The 14210-nt window shown below is 34.8% G+C and overlaps 1 protein-coding gene across 2 annotated transcripts in view; it reads right to left on the bottom strand.

Annotated features, from left to right (window-relative positions):
- Positions 1-1817, bottom strand: part of sty (sprouty) — a 34253-nt gene extending 32436 nt beyond the window's left edge. The window contains exons 1-3 of one of the 2 annotated variants that reach the window (XM_069052163.1): positions 1731-1817; positions 709-1673; positions 158-652 (exon numbers count right to left, since the gene is read on the bottom strand). The gene's annotated coding sequence lies outside the window, so the exon portion shown is untranslated. Of the gene's footprint in view, positions 1-157; positions 1674-1730 lie in introns of both variants that reach the window. The other variant, XM_069052164.1, reaches the window with a different exon arrangement.
- Positions 1818-14210: the final 12393 nt, after the last annotated feature.

Below are 14210 nucleotides of genomic sequence, written 5' to 3'. Positions count from 1 at the left end.
GGAATGTGACCGTATCGATTGGTCGTGGAAGCGGTTTCCGCGGTGGGTCATCGGAATAAGTCGCGAAATGGGTGATGCATCCCGGCGATCGGAGAAATGACTTGTTTACCAGAGTGGTGCCAACATGAGGAGATAAATATAAATAAGGGCCACTTACCTCAGTTATTTTGCGTCCGAGTAGTGATCCCGCTCGGAGCAAGGCGAGGCGTGTGTCGCGCGTCTGGGGCGGCGGGCACCCTCGGGCCCGAACTGCACTGCACGGGGGTGGCACTCACTGCACTGGGGGCGGCCTGTTGCGCACCGAGCAGAGGCGCGCTATACGGCGGCCATGTCGCCGAGTCGCCGAGTAGTGGGCCGCGGTGGTTCCTGGGGCGGCGGCGGCGGGCACTGCGACTCACCTGGCACCTTCACTGACCCTTTCGCACTGCAAACCCTGGACACACTTCACTGGAAATCGGCCGATTCCACGCGGACTTGTTTCGTCGCTCGGAACCTTGGGCATTCTGCGAGAAGCGGGCCCGAGGCCCGGACGGCGCATGCCCAGGCCTCGCCTCGGCGATGCCTTTCTCCTCCGTCCCGCGCCGACAAACAACGCGCCATTCATTCATCCACCAAAACAACCTCGCCGCATACATATACGGAATTAGAACGCCTGACAAAACGATGAATGAGTGAGAATTCGCATCTGCACACTCCACCGCGACCTACTCTACCGGAAGTGCCCAAACATCTGCACCGGAACCTGTGCGTGTCCGCACCCTCGACCGGGAGACACGCACCTCCATTCACCACCCGCCGATTTTTCACTTCCGACCCATGAATGGAGCGCCGGAGGGGAAGCGACGACGTCTTCCGAGGATGGCCCTTTCGATCTGCACCACCTTGCACCGACCCCGAATCCTCCGGATCCCACCGGCGATGCGTCCGCTCCTCTCACGCTCGACGAAACCTATCAGAACTTTTGCGCTAATCTCGAACGAATTATTAGGTACATCTACCATTAAAAAAAATTAAAACACTTACATTTCGTATTGATCGATTAAAAAAAACAACAAAAATTAGTCGCAATGTTTGTGTTGTCTAGTAAAATATCGATTCTTCTACAATCTGAAATTTATTATTAGATGGTCGTGATTGCTGCCCTACCCCATCATAACGCCCGGAAATTGTCATTTGGGTAAACATTTTTTTAGGCACCCTTAATAAAAAAGGTAATTTTACACTCACAAGCGGACGAAAAGTATCTCTTTTTCGGACGCTGACCGTGGCGCCATCTGTTAGTCTGTTTAGTAAGTTAGCAATGAAACCGACAAAACCAATGATTGTCCTGTCACCATAAATTATGTAAATAAGAAAATACATAAGTATGTGTGTATTGCAAATAGTAAATTTCTAGTTTTGTTGGCAAGCTGATAACAAATACTGTAAAAAAAAATTTAATATCTACATATTAATAAATGTATCTATGTATGTATTTGAAAAAGGTAAGATACAAAATAAATTTGTAATTTTTCCAATGATGTCTATTGCTTTGTAGTTCGTGCGGTCGCCTAAAAAATTTAATGTACACCTCTACCAAAAAGTGCCGTGCCTTTTGTTCTCGCCTGTCTTGAAGCCTCGGCCGCGCCTCGGCCAGAAAACTCGACTCGGACGAAAAAGATACACTTTTTGGCCTTGAAACACAAATAACTATTATACATATATATATTCTGTAGCCACAAAACACATACTTTTCTTCACTTCTGTCGTGCGGTGTTATGCACACACTTTTTTTTTCACAATTCGCAAAGCTTTTTAATGCGTCAGGTTTCTGACCGATAATTCAGGAGAGTACATATCTTGTTTTCATTGCCAACGTTTCCTTAGTATTTACTTAACATCATCACGGCCGCGATAAGTGCGATATTGGAATTGAATTCACACATAAAATATTCGAGAAAACAATAAAACCTTTAAAATTACTAAAATTTAACACTATCAAAATGTCTAAATTAAAATAAATTGAGGAAAATTGTCCCATTTTTAAAAATTCAAAATGTTGACGTCCTATTCTCATTTAATAAAAATCACAAAGTGAGAAACCAGTTAGAGAAAAAATTGCTTCTTGAAGTGTAAAAAAACCATTACTAATCAATTGATATTTTAGTCTTCGTTTACGATTATTTGCTATACTCGATCGGATTTATATCAACTACATAACAACATTGTTGCTGCAGTAAATGATTTCAATTTGGTTTTACCACCATGTTTTTTTCACTTTTTTCTTGATAACTGTAGTTAATGTTATTTTAATTATTCTTAACTCGTATTATGTACATACCTACTTGATTTCTAGAGTGATTCCACCTAAAAGATATTCCCTTGGTTCGACTGGTTTTTCGTTCCATCAATTTTTACTACAAATTACATCCTAAATCAATCCATCATGATATGCTGAAAGATATCTCCGTATTTTTTGACTTTTGATACTTCAGAAAATATGTAATACCTATGTACTTTGAAATCTACTCGTTAAAGTTCATTTTATCACTGATTACTGTTGGTAGTGTTAAAAGCTCTAAAAATGTCTCAATTTTTTTAATCATATGATATTTTCCATGAAATAACCAAATATGTTGTAAACAACAGTGATGTGCCAAGTACCAAATAATATTGATATAGTACGTCGATTATTTTGGCAGAAAATTGAAAACTTTCTTCTTCCTTGTACATTTATTTCCAGTTTTCTTCTGTGTTATGTAAGCAGAGTATAGAGGACGCAAGTCGAATAAAAATAACAATATTTAGACAGGTACAACACTCTTGTCATGTAATAACAATATATTCATTTTCCTTGTAACTAATAACATTTAGTGATTACGTGGCCCACTACGTTTAACAATGAAGTTATTATGTACCTACTTGGGTGTTATTATTAGATACGTTTCAATATTTCACATACATTAGCTGAGAGCCCTCTTGAATGACAATAACAGCACCGTCTTCACCCAATTGTTAAAAAAATGTATATTTTACGAACCACTTAAATTTAAGTTTTCCTAGAAAATAAGGGCTTTCATAAAATTCAGCGGCTTCAAAACTTTTTTTGAAAAACCTTTAGCTCCTTTTTCTCGAAAAATATCAACATTTGTATAAGGCATTATTGGCTCAATCGTTATCTATTGTGGAGTTCTATCACTGATTAAAATATCTGTGCAATTTTCAAAATCACCCTGTATATTACTATCATTGATTTTTCTTTTCCTAATTTCCTATTATACAGAAAACAAAAATAGGTTTCAAAAACACTTCTTCTCACATAAAAGGAATTTTTTGGGAACATTTTACGCTAGGTTAGCGATAATGTTCTACTAAACATAAACAACACAGAATGGACAACTCTACGTAATGAAGAACTATATTATACTTAGTTTTTACGTAGAATTTTTAAATGTTAATGGAGTGTCCCTTCATAAATTGCTGGACTGAACCCGAAAAGATCCTTATTTTTATATTTGAAGGGTAGTTTGATTCTGGAGCCGGTCCTGTCTACAATCATATCATACAATATCAAATCTGTAGGACTGCACGTAAATTATAAGTTCAAAATAGATAAAATGGACTTAACAGCCCTTATACGTAGTTATCAAGAATTTGAAAAGATTTTTGTCACAAACGAGAATCAATTGGGTTATCTCTATGTCAAGGACGACACGGCTCAATCAATTTCCCTGTTTCCGAAAATGACAAATAAATTCGACATTTTATCACATACAATTAATCAACTTTCCCTGTCATATGAAGTGGAATTGAGGAAACTGACTAATAATAACTCATAACTGATAACGATTAAATTTTTTTGACACTCATAACAATAGAAAATCTCTCAAAATTAATGCTCAAAGATAAGAGTACCTTCAATGACGCCGTCATTAAATCATAAATTACGTGTAAGCTATGGATGATGTGTGGACGAATCATGACTACATTTTTTAATCCTTTTATTGTAATCTCACTAGTAATTAATTGATTTCTAGTATCAGATACATATGATGATTTCAGTTGTCAGACAGGTGAAATACTACACTTTCCAAATTCCATGATTGGAGATGTGGAGGCCGATAAAATGGATTAGTATATTTATAGATGGATCAAAAAAATTAGTTTACAACATATGTTTTAAGATCGTTCATTAAAATACGTAGAGACAGTTAAATTGAAAAGTTTTACGATGACGAGACTTGCAAGTTTTTAGAATTTCATTCAAATAATGATACATTTTCGGCGGATATAATTAATATGTTACGTTTTAATGAAGTTTTCAGTTTCACGTGCAGCAAGCTATACATCAAATCAGAACAAACGACTACTGTAAAAGGAAATTTGCAAACGATTTTTCTTAGCACCAACCCTGAGACCAAAACGAGATCGTTGTCCTTGTTTGCCTTAATTGTCAAATTGGAAACAATTTCACCTTCACCTAGTTACTAATAGCAGGACAAATATGTTATTCCTGTTTTACCAGAAATATACCAAACATTTTTGTATTTGCAAATGATTTTTGTTTCCATTATTGGTTTGACTAAATTAATTATTAAACAGTGTTACGGTAGATCAATTATTAATGATACCACTACAGTCATTTATGGACGATGGTGAACAGACAATTTTTAAAATCCAAAAAAGATAATCACCCAGTATTTTTTTTTTAATAACAGTGTCTAGGAATAAAATAAAAATCGTGATATATCTAAAACTAAAGGAAAAGTTTACAAAAACAGATTTATTGCAATAGTAGCGATTATTTATGCATTCAATGCACATGAAGTGTCTAAAAATGAAAAAATACTAAATGTATTTATCTTTTGAATGAAATTGCACAACTATTTGGAATTATCGGAATTTACCTAACAAGTAATACTGTTATCTGATAACCAACATAATGTACTTAAAAATCGGTAAATTATACTTTTATGTGAGACAATCGTATCCATTAATTTTCCTGTTGCAACAAGATTGTTCAACTCCGCACCCACACTCGTCGGCTTCACAATGGCAACGTTACTTAACACTGTGTAATTTTTTCGGTGCATTTTTTAAAATAATAAATCTGCGATTACTTGTTAAACTTTCACCGGTGTCGTAAAGTGTTTCGGCGAGTAAATCCACGCAACTGTGTGGTATTCGATTGCATTAATTCGATCGAATGCATCTTTTGGTGAAACCAAGGATTTAAACAGAGTGTGACGACGAGCCGTGAAGCTTGTAGAGTTTTACGCCATATTGTTCTTAGTGCATTACGGGTGTAGGCAAAATAAGCAAAACCTTAACAGGTTTGAGGCTCATAACGAGCAAAGGCAACTTTAGTTTTCGCAATTTGCAGTAACAAATGTACCGTCTCATAAATTACGGATAGAATGAAATACAACCCAATTCCAGAACCAGTTCAATACAAAATAAAAAACTTCAAACGTAAATTCTCCTATAATTATACACTTCCAGACCATAAAACCATTTTGCATTAAAATTCAATGACGAGAGATTTTATTTCACATTTGCATATAAGGTATTCAAGTATTAATTTGTTTATTTTTCATATCGCCTTACCAAGTATAAAACAGAAACTCTCCGGTCGTTCATTCATAAGTTATTGTATCGGAATCGACCAATTAGGTTCGAGTCTATTTCTTGTCAATGAACGGAAGGAAGTAGGGTCGTATGCTCATACCAGAAGGGCCCTCCATTCATTCACCTAACCACTCGACTGACTCCTCTAATTGGTTGATGTAATCGCAACTAATTTACGTATTTTTACATAATAATTTAATTTCGTTGCAATATTTGGCACAGAGTCAACATAAAGAATCAATTTAAAAACATATTAAAACGTCCGCCCCCACAACACCGTCATCATAGAACGGAAGTCTGGGCCATAAAAATTTAAAAACCAACGTTATTCGCGTAGGTTATTCCACAGTAAACAACTTTAACAGACAGATCTCAATTAATTTATAATTTGTAATTGAAATGGTTTTTAATTTAATAAGATTATCCAACTGACCATCGAAATTCGTTCAGCTTCACCGAACTCTGGAAATACTTATGCTAAAATACAACTGTAACGCAATTAAATTAAAATTCTGTTCACAACTTTAAAATGTCATTGTTTCGAAAAAAGTTAATTATGAAATTCAAAATTTTTGAAGGCTTCAATGATTCATAAAAAAAAATTCTTCAAAGAAATATCGAATGAAAGTACATAGATCAAATAGAAAAAAGTGGATAGATATGCTATCACAAGAATTCAGCAAATACATTATGGCAAGAAAATGTTCATAGATCAAAAACTATAAACCCAATTGAACTATGTACATATGTTAATAGTAAATTCTTCAATGAGCGTATAATGATGGCTATTATTCAAGAGGAAAATTCCAACACGAGCCGTGGGCGAGTGGTGGAATCATCCGAGTGAATAATAGCCATTATACGCGAGTTGAATACTATACTTTCTCAACAACTATACCAAGAAAAAATAATCTTTGAAAATTGAATTTAATTTGATTTTAAATATTTGACAATCAAAGTTGTACCTGGTTTAGCGGTTGCTATGCCATGCGCGACTTATTGTTTACAAACGCATCCGATTGGCGATCTGCCATTGTAGAATGAAAATACGAGGGATATGATTGGCTAACAGCCGTGGATTTCTGTATATTCTAACACGGGGCGTGGAATTGATATCATTCTTTCATGGAATATCCAACAAGAATGCATTCATTCTCTAATAGTCGTGGAGAAATTAATTTTTTATTTTTTTTTTAATTTTTGAGAAGAATTGAAAAAGTTTGTTCGAGTTTATTCATTTTCGTGATATTTTGCATAATTTAGAAATTGATGTTTGCTACTGCGTTTTATCGTAGAGGGATGATACTTGTCGCTACTGCACTTAAGAGGCTGACATTGTGAAATAGTCTCGCTGTTTTTATGGTGCTTTTATTTGTTGTTTATGGGCATGGGTGGTGTTAATATCTATATAACAAAATAAACAAGCCATATAATCATATTTCACTCATCTCGGTCTAACTATACACTTATGAAAGCATCATTCATAAAGCAAGCGCATTGTTTCTTAAAGCTTATCACTTAATTATAGTTTCGACATCCACCGGATATAACCTATCTTCTTATGAAAAGTCCTCTTATGTGCTCGTAGATAAGGTTTTTTATCGACTTCTTTCTATCCTCGACACTCCATCACGTCGTAACGAAACCCGTAAACACCAAGAGATGAATAGCTCGCCTGTTGAAAAAAATTCAGCTAAAAGATTCGTTCCAGTAGGTTGAGAATTATCCACGAGGATAATAATAATGCCAGAGTCTTAAAAGTAAAATTATTAAAATTGCACCGTAAGAAAGGAAGTTTTTCTATTCACGTGCATCAATTAACAATTGTTTAAAATGTGGAATTACCGAAATAAATTCTGTCTTCACAATTTTTTAGCCTTAATAAAATATCTGCTATCATAATAATAATCTGCGTCCAGAAAATAATCAGTTTAGAGTAACTTGTGTATTTGTAATATTACTCGTAGAATAAATTTTTTTGTTCGACACTGTCAGAATTTGAGAATTTTCTCCAATGCGAACGGATTTTGATAAATGTCACAACTTGTCAAAACGAAACGTCAAGCTAATTTTAAAGGTTTTAAGCGATTTGGAGCCTTTAAGGGGCTCGTCGAACAAAAAAACGTTGTATTCAACTCGTTCGTGTGTAAATTGGGCCTTTTTTGGCACTCGTGGGCCTTTAAAACGCTCGTTTCACTCACTCACTCGTTTCACTCGTTTAAAATGGATCACGCGTGCCAAAAAAGGCCCAATTTACACACAAACTCGTCAAATAAACTACTATTGTTCGTAAATTCTTGAAACGTAAAACAGTTTTAAACAATTCAGACTAATACATATTTGCAATTTTTCTTTATTCAGAAACTAAAAAAATATGTAGAAGAGAACGTTCAAAAGAATAAAGTTAGAATTGTTTCAGTTTACAACAGAACTGAATTGATACAAAAAAGAGATACTTTGTACATCTCTTTAGTTAGGAGTATATAAAAAATGTAATACAATAGTTCTTGTTTTTAAAATTAATTCATAACATACGCAGGTGTTCCTTCAAAGACATATTTCACGATGTCACATTTCAAAATGAAGGAAAAACTTTTATTAGCGAAATAGAAAAATGTGTTTGCTAAACACGAACTCAGCTCTTAATTAGTAAATTTCGTTTCAATTCTGCCTCGTGTTTTATTTGACACCATCACGCAAGTTGGAAAATTAATTTGGCATACTTTCCTGATACACCCTGGCTAACAGTAAATCAAAAACATTCCATCAGACCCCCAAGAAATTAAAATTTTTCCTGATGTAGAGGTCGCATGAAATTTTTAAAGAGTTTAGTCATATCACAAAATTTTCCAAGAAATCTATGCAAATCCAGGCTATGGGAGGTTAAATTTGTCTCAGAGGTTCTTGTATGCGTTTTCTTGTTTGGTGTTGACAATTTTAGTACAGATCGAGTTATCACCTCAAGTCCAATCTATTTGCAAAATTTTTTCTCTTTGCTATAAATTCCACTGACTCTTCTAGTGTGGAGAACCAGGACCAAGTCAATGATTTGTTCCATCAAAGCAGTTCCAAGCTGGAATCACTAAAGAATACGAAAATTCGTTTAATACTTGACTCATATTCTCATGGATCTTTTGCAACAAGTTCTTTTAATGAAAAAATACCGACAAGTTCTTCAATACAGGAAGAAATACCAATCAAATTTCACATATTCTATTATCCAGCAGGTGAATGACAGTTTTTCATTTGTCAGTCAACGTCTTCTACATCAGGTCAGGTCAGGTCAGGTTCATCATACAAAGTGTTCCAAAACGATTGTGGTATCGTAGTAGGTTTTGATAATTTGAGTGTTTTGAATTTTGACGCACACTTGAAAAGTGATACCCACTATCAAGAATTGTCAAAATGACAGGTTTATCAACCAAACAATATTAACAAAATCAGTTTATAATGGTTTTACACCAGTCTTCGTTGGGTAAACCCGAGGCAACATTTCACTTTGTTGTGAATTTTTGAATATTGACAACAGGCAATGAATGATATTTGACACTTTGCCAGAGGCTTGGAGGTTATGTTTGGTGTAGTGTAGTGCCAGACCATATTGTCGAAAGGTGGCCAACTACCTATTTTTTCCGATCCAAGCACCCTACGATACCACAATCATTTTGGAACTCCTTGTAATTAAAAACTTCAGAAATGTCAGATAATCTTTATTACTTAATTTATATCCATTTGATCTCAGGCGTTTTTTAAAAATTAGACTGTATTTTTAATGTCAAAAAAAGAAGTAACATGAAAAGTAAAACCGTCAAAGTTTTTAAAATCTTTTTGTCTGTCAGTTCCAATTCGCTGACAATTAAAGTGTGGTGCTTAAATTATATGGTTTTACTGAAGTGGCTAAAGTGTCAGCTCCAATCTCTATCACAAGCCATATAAACTGCTTGTTTCCTTGGTTTCCTTAGTTTTTGGGTAGTTAGTTACTTTTTAAAACGTTTCCAAATGATATATCAAAATCAAAACAAGGTTTTCTAATGAAGAATGGATGTCAAATTGAATTATTTTTTTTTATTAAACGATACGTTAAGGTCAAACGTATTAGCTAAAATTGACATGCTTAAGCAAATCTCAAATTATTATATAGCTATTTCCAGATACCGCTTAAACCAGTTTTCCTTAAATGGTCATAACTTGGAATGCCAAACACAATTTTTGTATGACCAGATAAAGGAGCTGGCACTTAACATTTCAATTTTCAATCATCAAAAATAAAATCCTGGCATTTGTACAAAACCATGCCACTAATGACCTATTTTTGTGACAAAATCAACAAGAAAGGCGCGTGCGTACGCACCGTAAATTTTCGTGTTTGTGAATCTTTTGGGTAACTGCAATGCCGTACAGGAACGAGTCCTCGTCTACCGAATCCAGGGCCGGGCCAGAACGGCATCGCATCCCGAGTGGACAGCCTGGAAAGCTTCGCCATGGCAACGACCGTGAAAGCGTAGGTCTAGGCCACCCCTTTTCGCCCACGCTCCCGCTGCGAAACCGCCCACCGAGAGTAGTTCGATAATTTGGGTGAAAAAAATGGGAACGCGTGGGTGCATTAATCAGAATATTGTCGGTTAATTTAATTAAAACGGGGCAAGGAGTCGCGTACGCGGGGCGTCCTCGCCCGCTGCGCAAATTGCCAATTTCTGTCTCCCGCGAGTTGGGAGCGCGCCCCAATTCGGGGGGCGACTGCTTACGGGGAACACCCGGTATGATGCGGATTTGCAATTCAATGGATTAGTGACGCGCCGACCCATTCACGGAGCCAGTTTATATGGATTTGTTGTTTGATGCCGTCAATTACACGAATGACTGCTTTATTTTTATGTACATTCATGGCTTATGTTTATAAATTATTTATTGTGCGAGCATATGCTGAAAGTGCGCTTCGGGCATCGCCTTTTATTTATTTATTTCAAAGACGCTTATCCACGGTTGACACACATTTCTTTTTTGGAATAAACAACCATTGTTGCACGCTTCATTACGGCTCGTTATACTAAACGGGTTTGCTAAACGCCGATTATGGCATCAACTGGATTATTTCAATCTCGAAATCAACGGCTTTTTGCTATGCTTAAAATAGCCAAACCAGAATTTACTACGATTTGCCTAAAACGGAACACTCGAATAAACACGAACCGCCAGTTTCAATAACATTTTTTAAACCTGGTTTTAATGAAATCGCTCCTTATCACCCGAATTCCTTCTAAATGCAGGTGGTTAAACAATTTTTTTCATGCTTTTATTTTATCTGAACATCTAATATTTGAATTGTGGATGGCGCCTCCGCTTTGTGTATTTGGTGTGGACCATGTGTTAATTAAATCTAAACGCTCACAAACGTAAGGTAATAAATCATAATACTACGTACACCTAGAAATTATCTAGAATCTCACCATTTCCACGAAATTGTAATAAAATTAAACGTTGTAACATTCGGTTAAAATAGAATTGTTACCATGGATACAGTTCGATAAATTAAAATGAAAATGTTCCTCGTTGTTCATACCTTCCATTTTATAATGCGTTTTGTATGTAAATATAATATAATGTAAATAGATGTCCTGTTGTCTTAACAAGACTGTTTGCGTACGTATTAACTTAAAAAATATTAACATTACAGAAAAATTGTTTTAACAAACATTCATTTTATCAGGTTAATAATAAAAGGAAGTGTGTTCCCAATATAGAGAAAATTTAAAATAATTTAAACCATTCAGCATGTCACTAACAGTTTTTGTCGTCTTAGGGGAAAAACCTACTTCATTTAACAGCCAAAGGGGAAACTGGTGTTGCAATGTTGCAAGCTTAATTATATTTTAATAAGAAACTTACAATTACGCTACCGAACAAGTTCTATTTAGATAGAATCCATTCCATTAAGCTATCTAATCAGAAATAATGTTAAAAACAAGTTTGTAATTTACTATTATTGTCTAAAACTGTGCGTGTTAATTGAAACTCATTTCAAGAAATTGCAATTTAATACTAATATCTGCCCACGCAGAGTCGTGAAAGTATATTTATATAGTTTGTTAAAACATAAAATTTACTTTGTAAAAAACAGAATAAGCCGTAATGACGCTGGGAAAAATATGATATGACATCCGATTAAAAAACTTAATTAAAGTTGGATTTTATTCCTTAGGTTTCTGAATTGATTTTCATTCCTTTTTAACTCAACTACGAATGTATTTACGTGTTTGTTTTGTTTACGTTTTCGATCAAACCATTTCACTTCTGATTTCCTTGTATTTTCACTTTTGAAATGCAAATGCTTTATGCAATTAACAAATTATACTCCTAATCATATTGTGCAATTTTGATTTCTCGTTAATTTTCCAACACAAAGTATTCTCTAATAACGAGCGACAGAATCGCAACTGATATTTACCTAATCCACAATTTTATGCACAACGCCAAAGTGTGTTAATCCTATTTCAAATTTTTATATTCTTTGGTCCTTAGTGACCAATTTTTCAATATTAACACGTACATAGTTAACGTACATTTTCTTGACTAGCAATACTTAACAACATTAGAAATGTTATTACATACTCTAAATCTTGTACAGTTAATTTCAAAATTATAGAGTACACCTCAAAAATCAAGGAGTCGATTTATTAGTTTTTTCCACATATAAAGATGCCTTTTTGAAATTGAACGTCATATTTTTTATAAGGTTAGGTAAATTTGACAACATAAAATGTCGTTGATGTTTTAGAACACAATAATATTGTCTGTTTTATTCTCTTCGCGATGTTATAATACTGGGCTATCCTCCGGATCCACCATCCTTCTTCTAATTTGGAAAGAATGAGCACTTTCGCGTTTTCGGTTAGATTAGGCATTTTGTTTGTCAAAATTGACATTCATCATTGACAAAAAGTGTAAGTGCATTTCACACTGTAGAAAATTAAGTGTACTCTATAATTTTGAAATTAACTGTAACACCGCATATTTAAAAAAAATGTATAATCAAAAGCGGCTGCGAAAAAAAATGTTTGAAAACGTTTAGCTTACCTTGAATAATCGAGCCGTACATGTCGAGAACGGTTCCTATATGAATGAGCGACCGTCCCGTTGATAGTCTGTGGTTATGTGTAATAATGTAAAGCTGCGTCCACATACATTATGCTACAAAGAGCACATAAAAAATAAACGTTTATTCCAGAAATGAAAAGCATAATTTTAAATGTAATTGTTCGTTATTTTATGCAGCATAAGTCCTTAATTTGGGAAGTAACCTTGATAAGTAATTCAATTCAAAATGTGGCAACCAAAGATAACAATCATATACATCGGATGAGATGGTAAAAATATTTTTTAAATGATAAAGGTTCAACTAAACACCGTTTACGTTGTTTTGGCATAATGGGGAGCCATGATTTATTTTTTAACGTTGGACTCACTGTTTGATTTCCGTCAGTAAAGTGCCTGACATGCGGACCTATCAAAATGAACATAACATGTTGCTGAATTTCCCGCGATGTCTGCGTATTCTTCTACTGCAAACTAGTAAAACTGACAACAATGCATTAGACATTGACGCTATTTATAACCTCAAACTTAGAGAAACATAACCTAATTCAACAGACAGCTTTATTACCAAATTAAATGCAAAATTTACATGGGCTCCCATTATGCCAAAACAACGACTTATGCAAGTCGACTTATCTTGCTGTTAAATAAAGCGTTTTTTTTCAAAATCTTTTAAAACAGGTCAAACATTCTAAATCAAATTATTAGGTAGTAATTATTTTTGAAGTCGACGTTTATTTTTTTAATACATTACAGAAGTTGTTGAGTTTCAACGATATGTTTACTAGTTAATTGTTAACAGCACTTGCTCAAGTGGTGTTTTATTTTTTTTTTTTTGGAGTGGCCCATAAAAATGGTTGTACCTACATACCACAAACATGATTTAAAAAAATTAACGTAAAATTTCTTTCAAAATAATTTCTTCGGACCCAAGTGTTGCTGAGCCAAATTTGTGCATCAGTTGCGAAATCTGAAAAAGTTTGAAAACAGCAAGATACAAAATTCGCAAACCGAGAGATAACGCAATTTCTCATTGAAACTTATCTTAATATGCAACAAGCTGCTGCATTTGCACAATTGGTACATGTAAGTTTCCACGTTACATTTAAAACAGGCAAAATAAAACATAGCCACACGTGTTTAATGTATGATTGTAAGAACTGAATTAGAATTAGGCGATTTGATTCCTGCGTATTCAGCACAAATTGCAGGCTCCGTAAGAAATCGCTTTGAATAGACCTTGTGGATAATCCAATATTCATTGTGTCTAGTGTTGTTGGCCAAGATCTCATGTTATTGTAATTGTTAAAATTGTGCAGATGAATCGTCTGTCCTGACCGGAAGTATAATCATTCATAGAAGACGTGAATAAGTCCATTGATCGAAGATCGGCGCTTGCGCGTTCCGGCCACTTTCATTGATGAGGATTTTGCAAACAGCCAATGTCAGTAGAATGTTCTATTACAGAACTAATTAATTTTAGTTTTATGGCCCATACTATTATGCTATTT

This window comes from Tenebrio molitor, chromosome 6 (genome assembly GCF_963966145.1).
Source record: "Tenebrio molitor chromosome 6, icTenMoli1.1, whole genome shotgun sequence".
Classification (NCBI taxonomy): domain Eukaryota; kingdom Metazoa; phylum Arthropoda; class Insecta; order Coleoptera; family Tenebrionidae; genus Tenebrio; species Tenebrio molitor.
The sequence above is the reverse complement of the archived record's forward strand: the minus strand, read 5'-3'. Positions and strand labels throughout refer to the sequence as shown.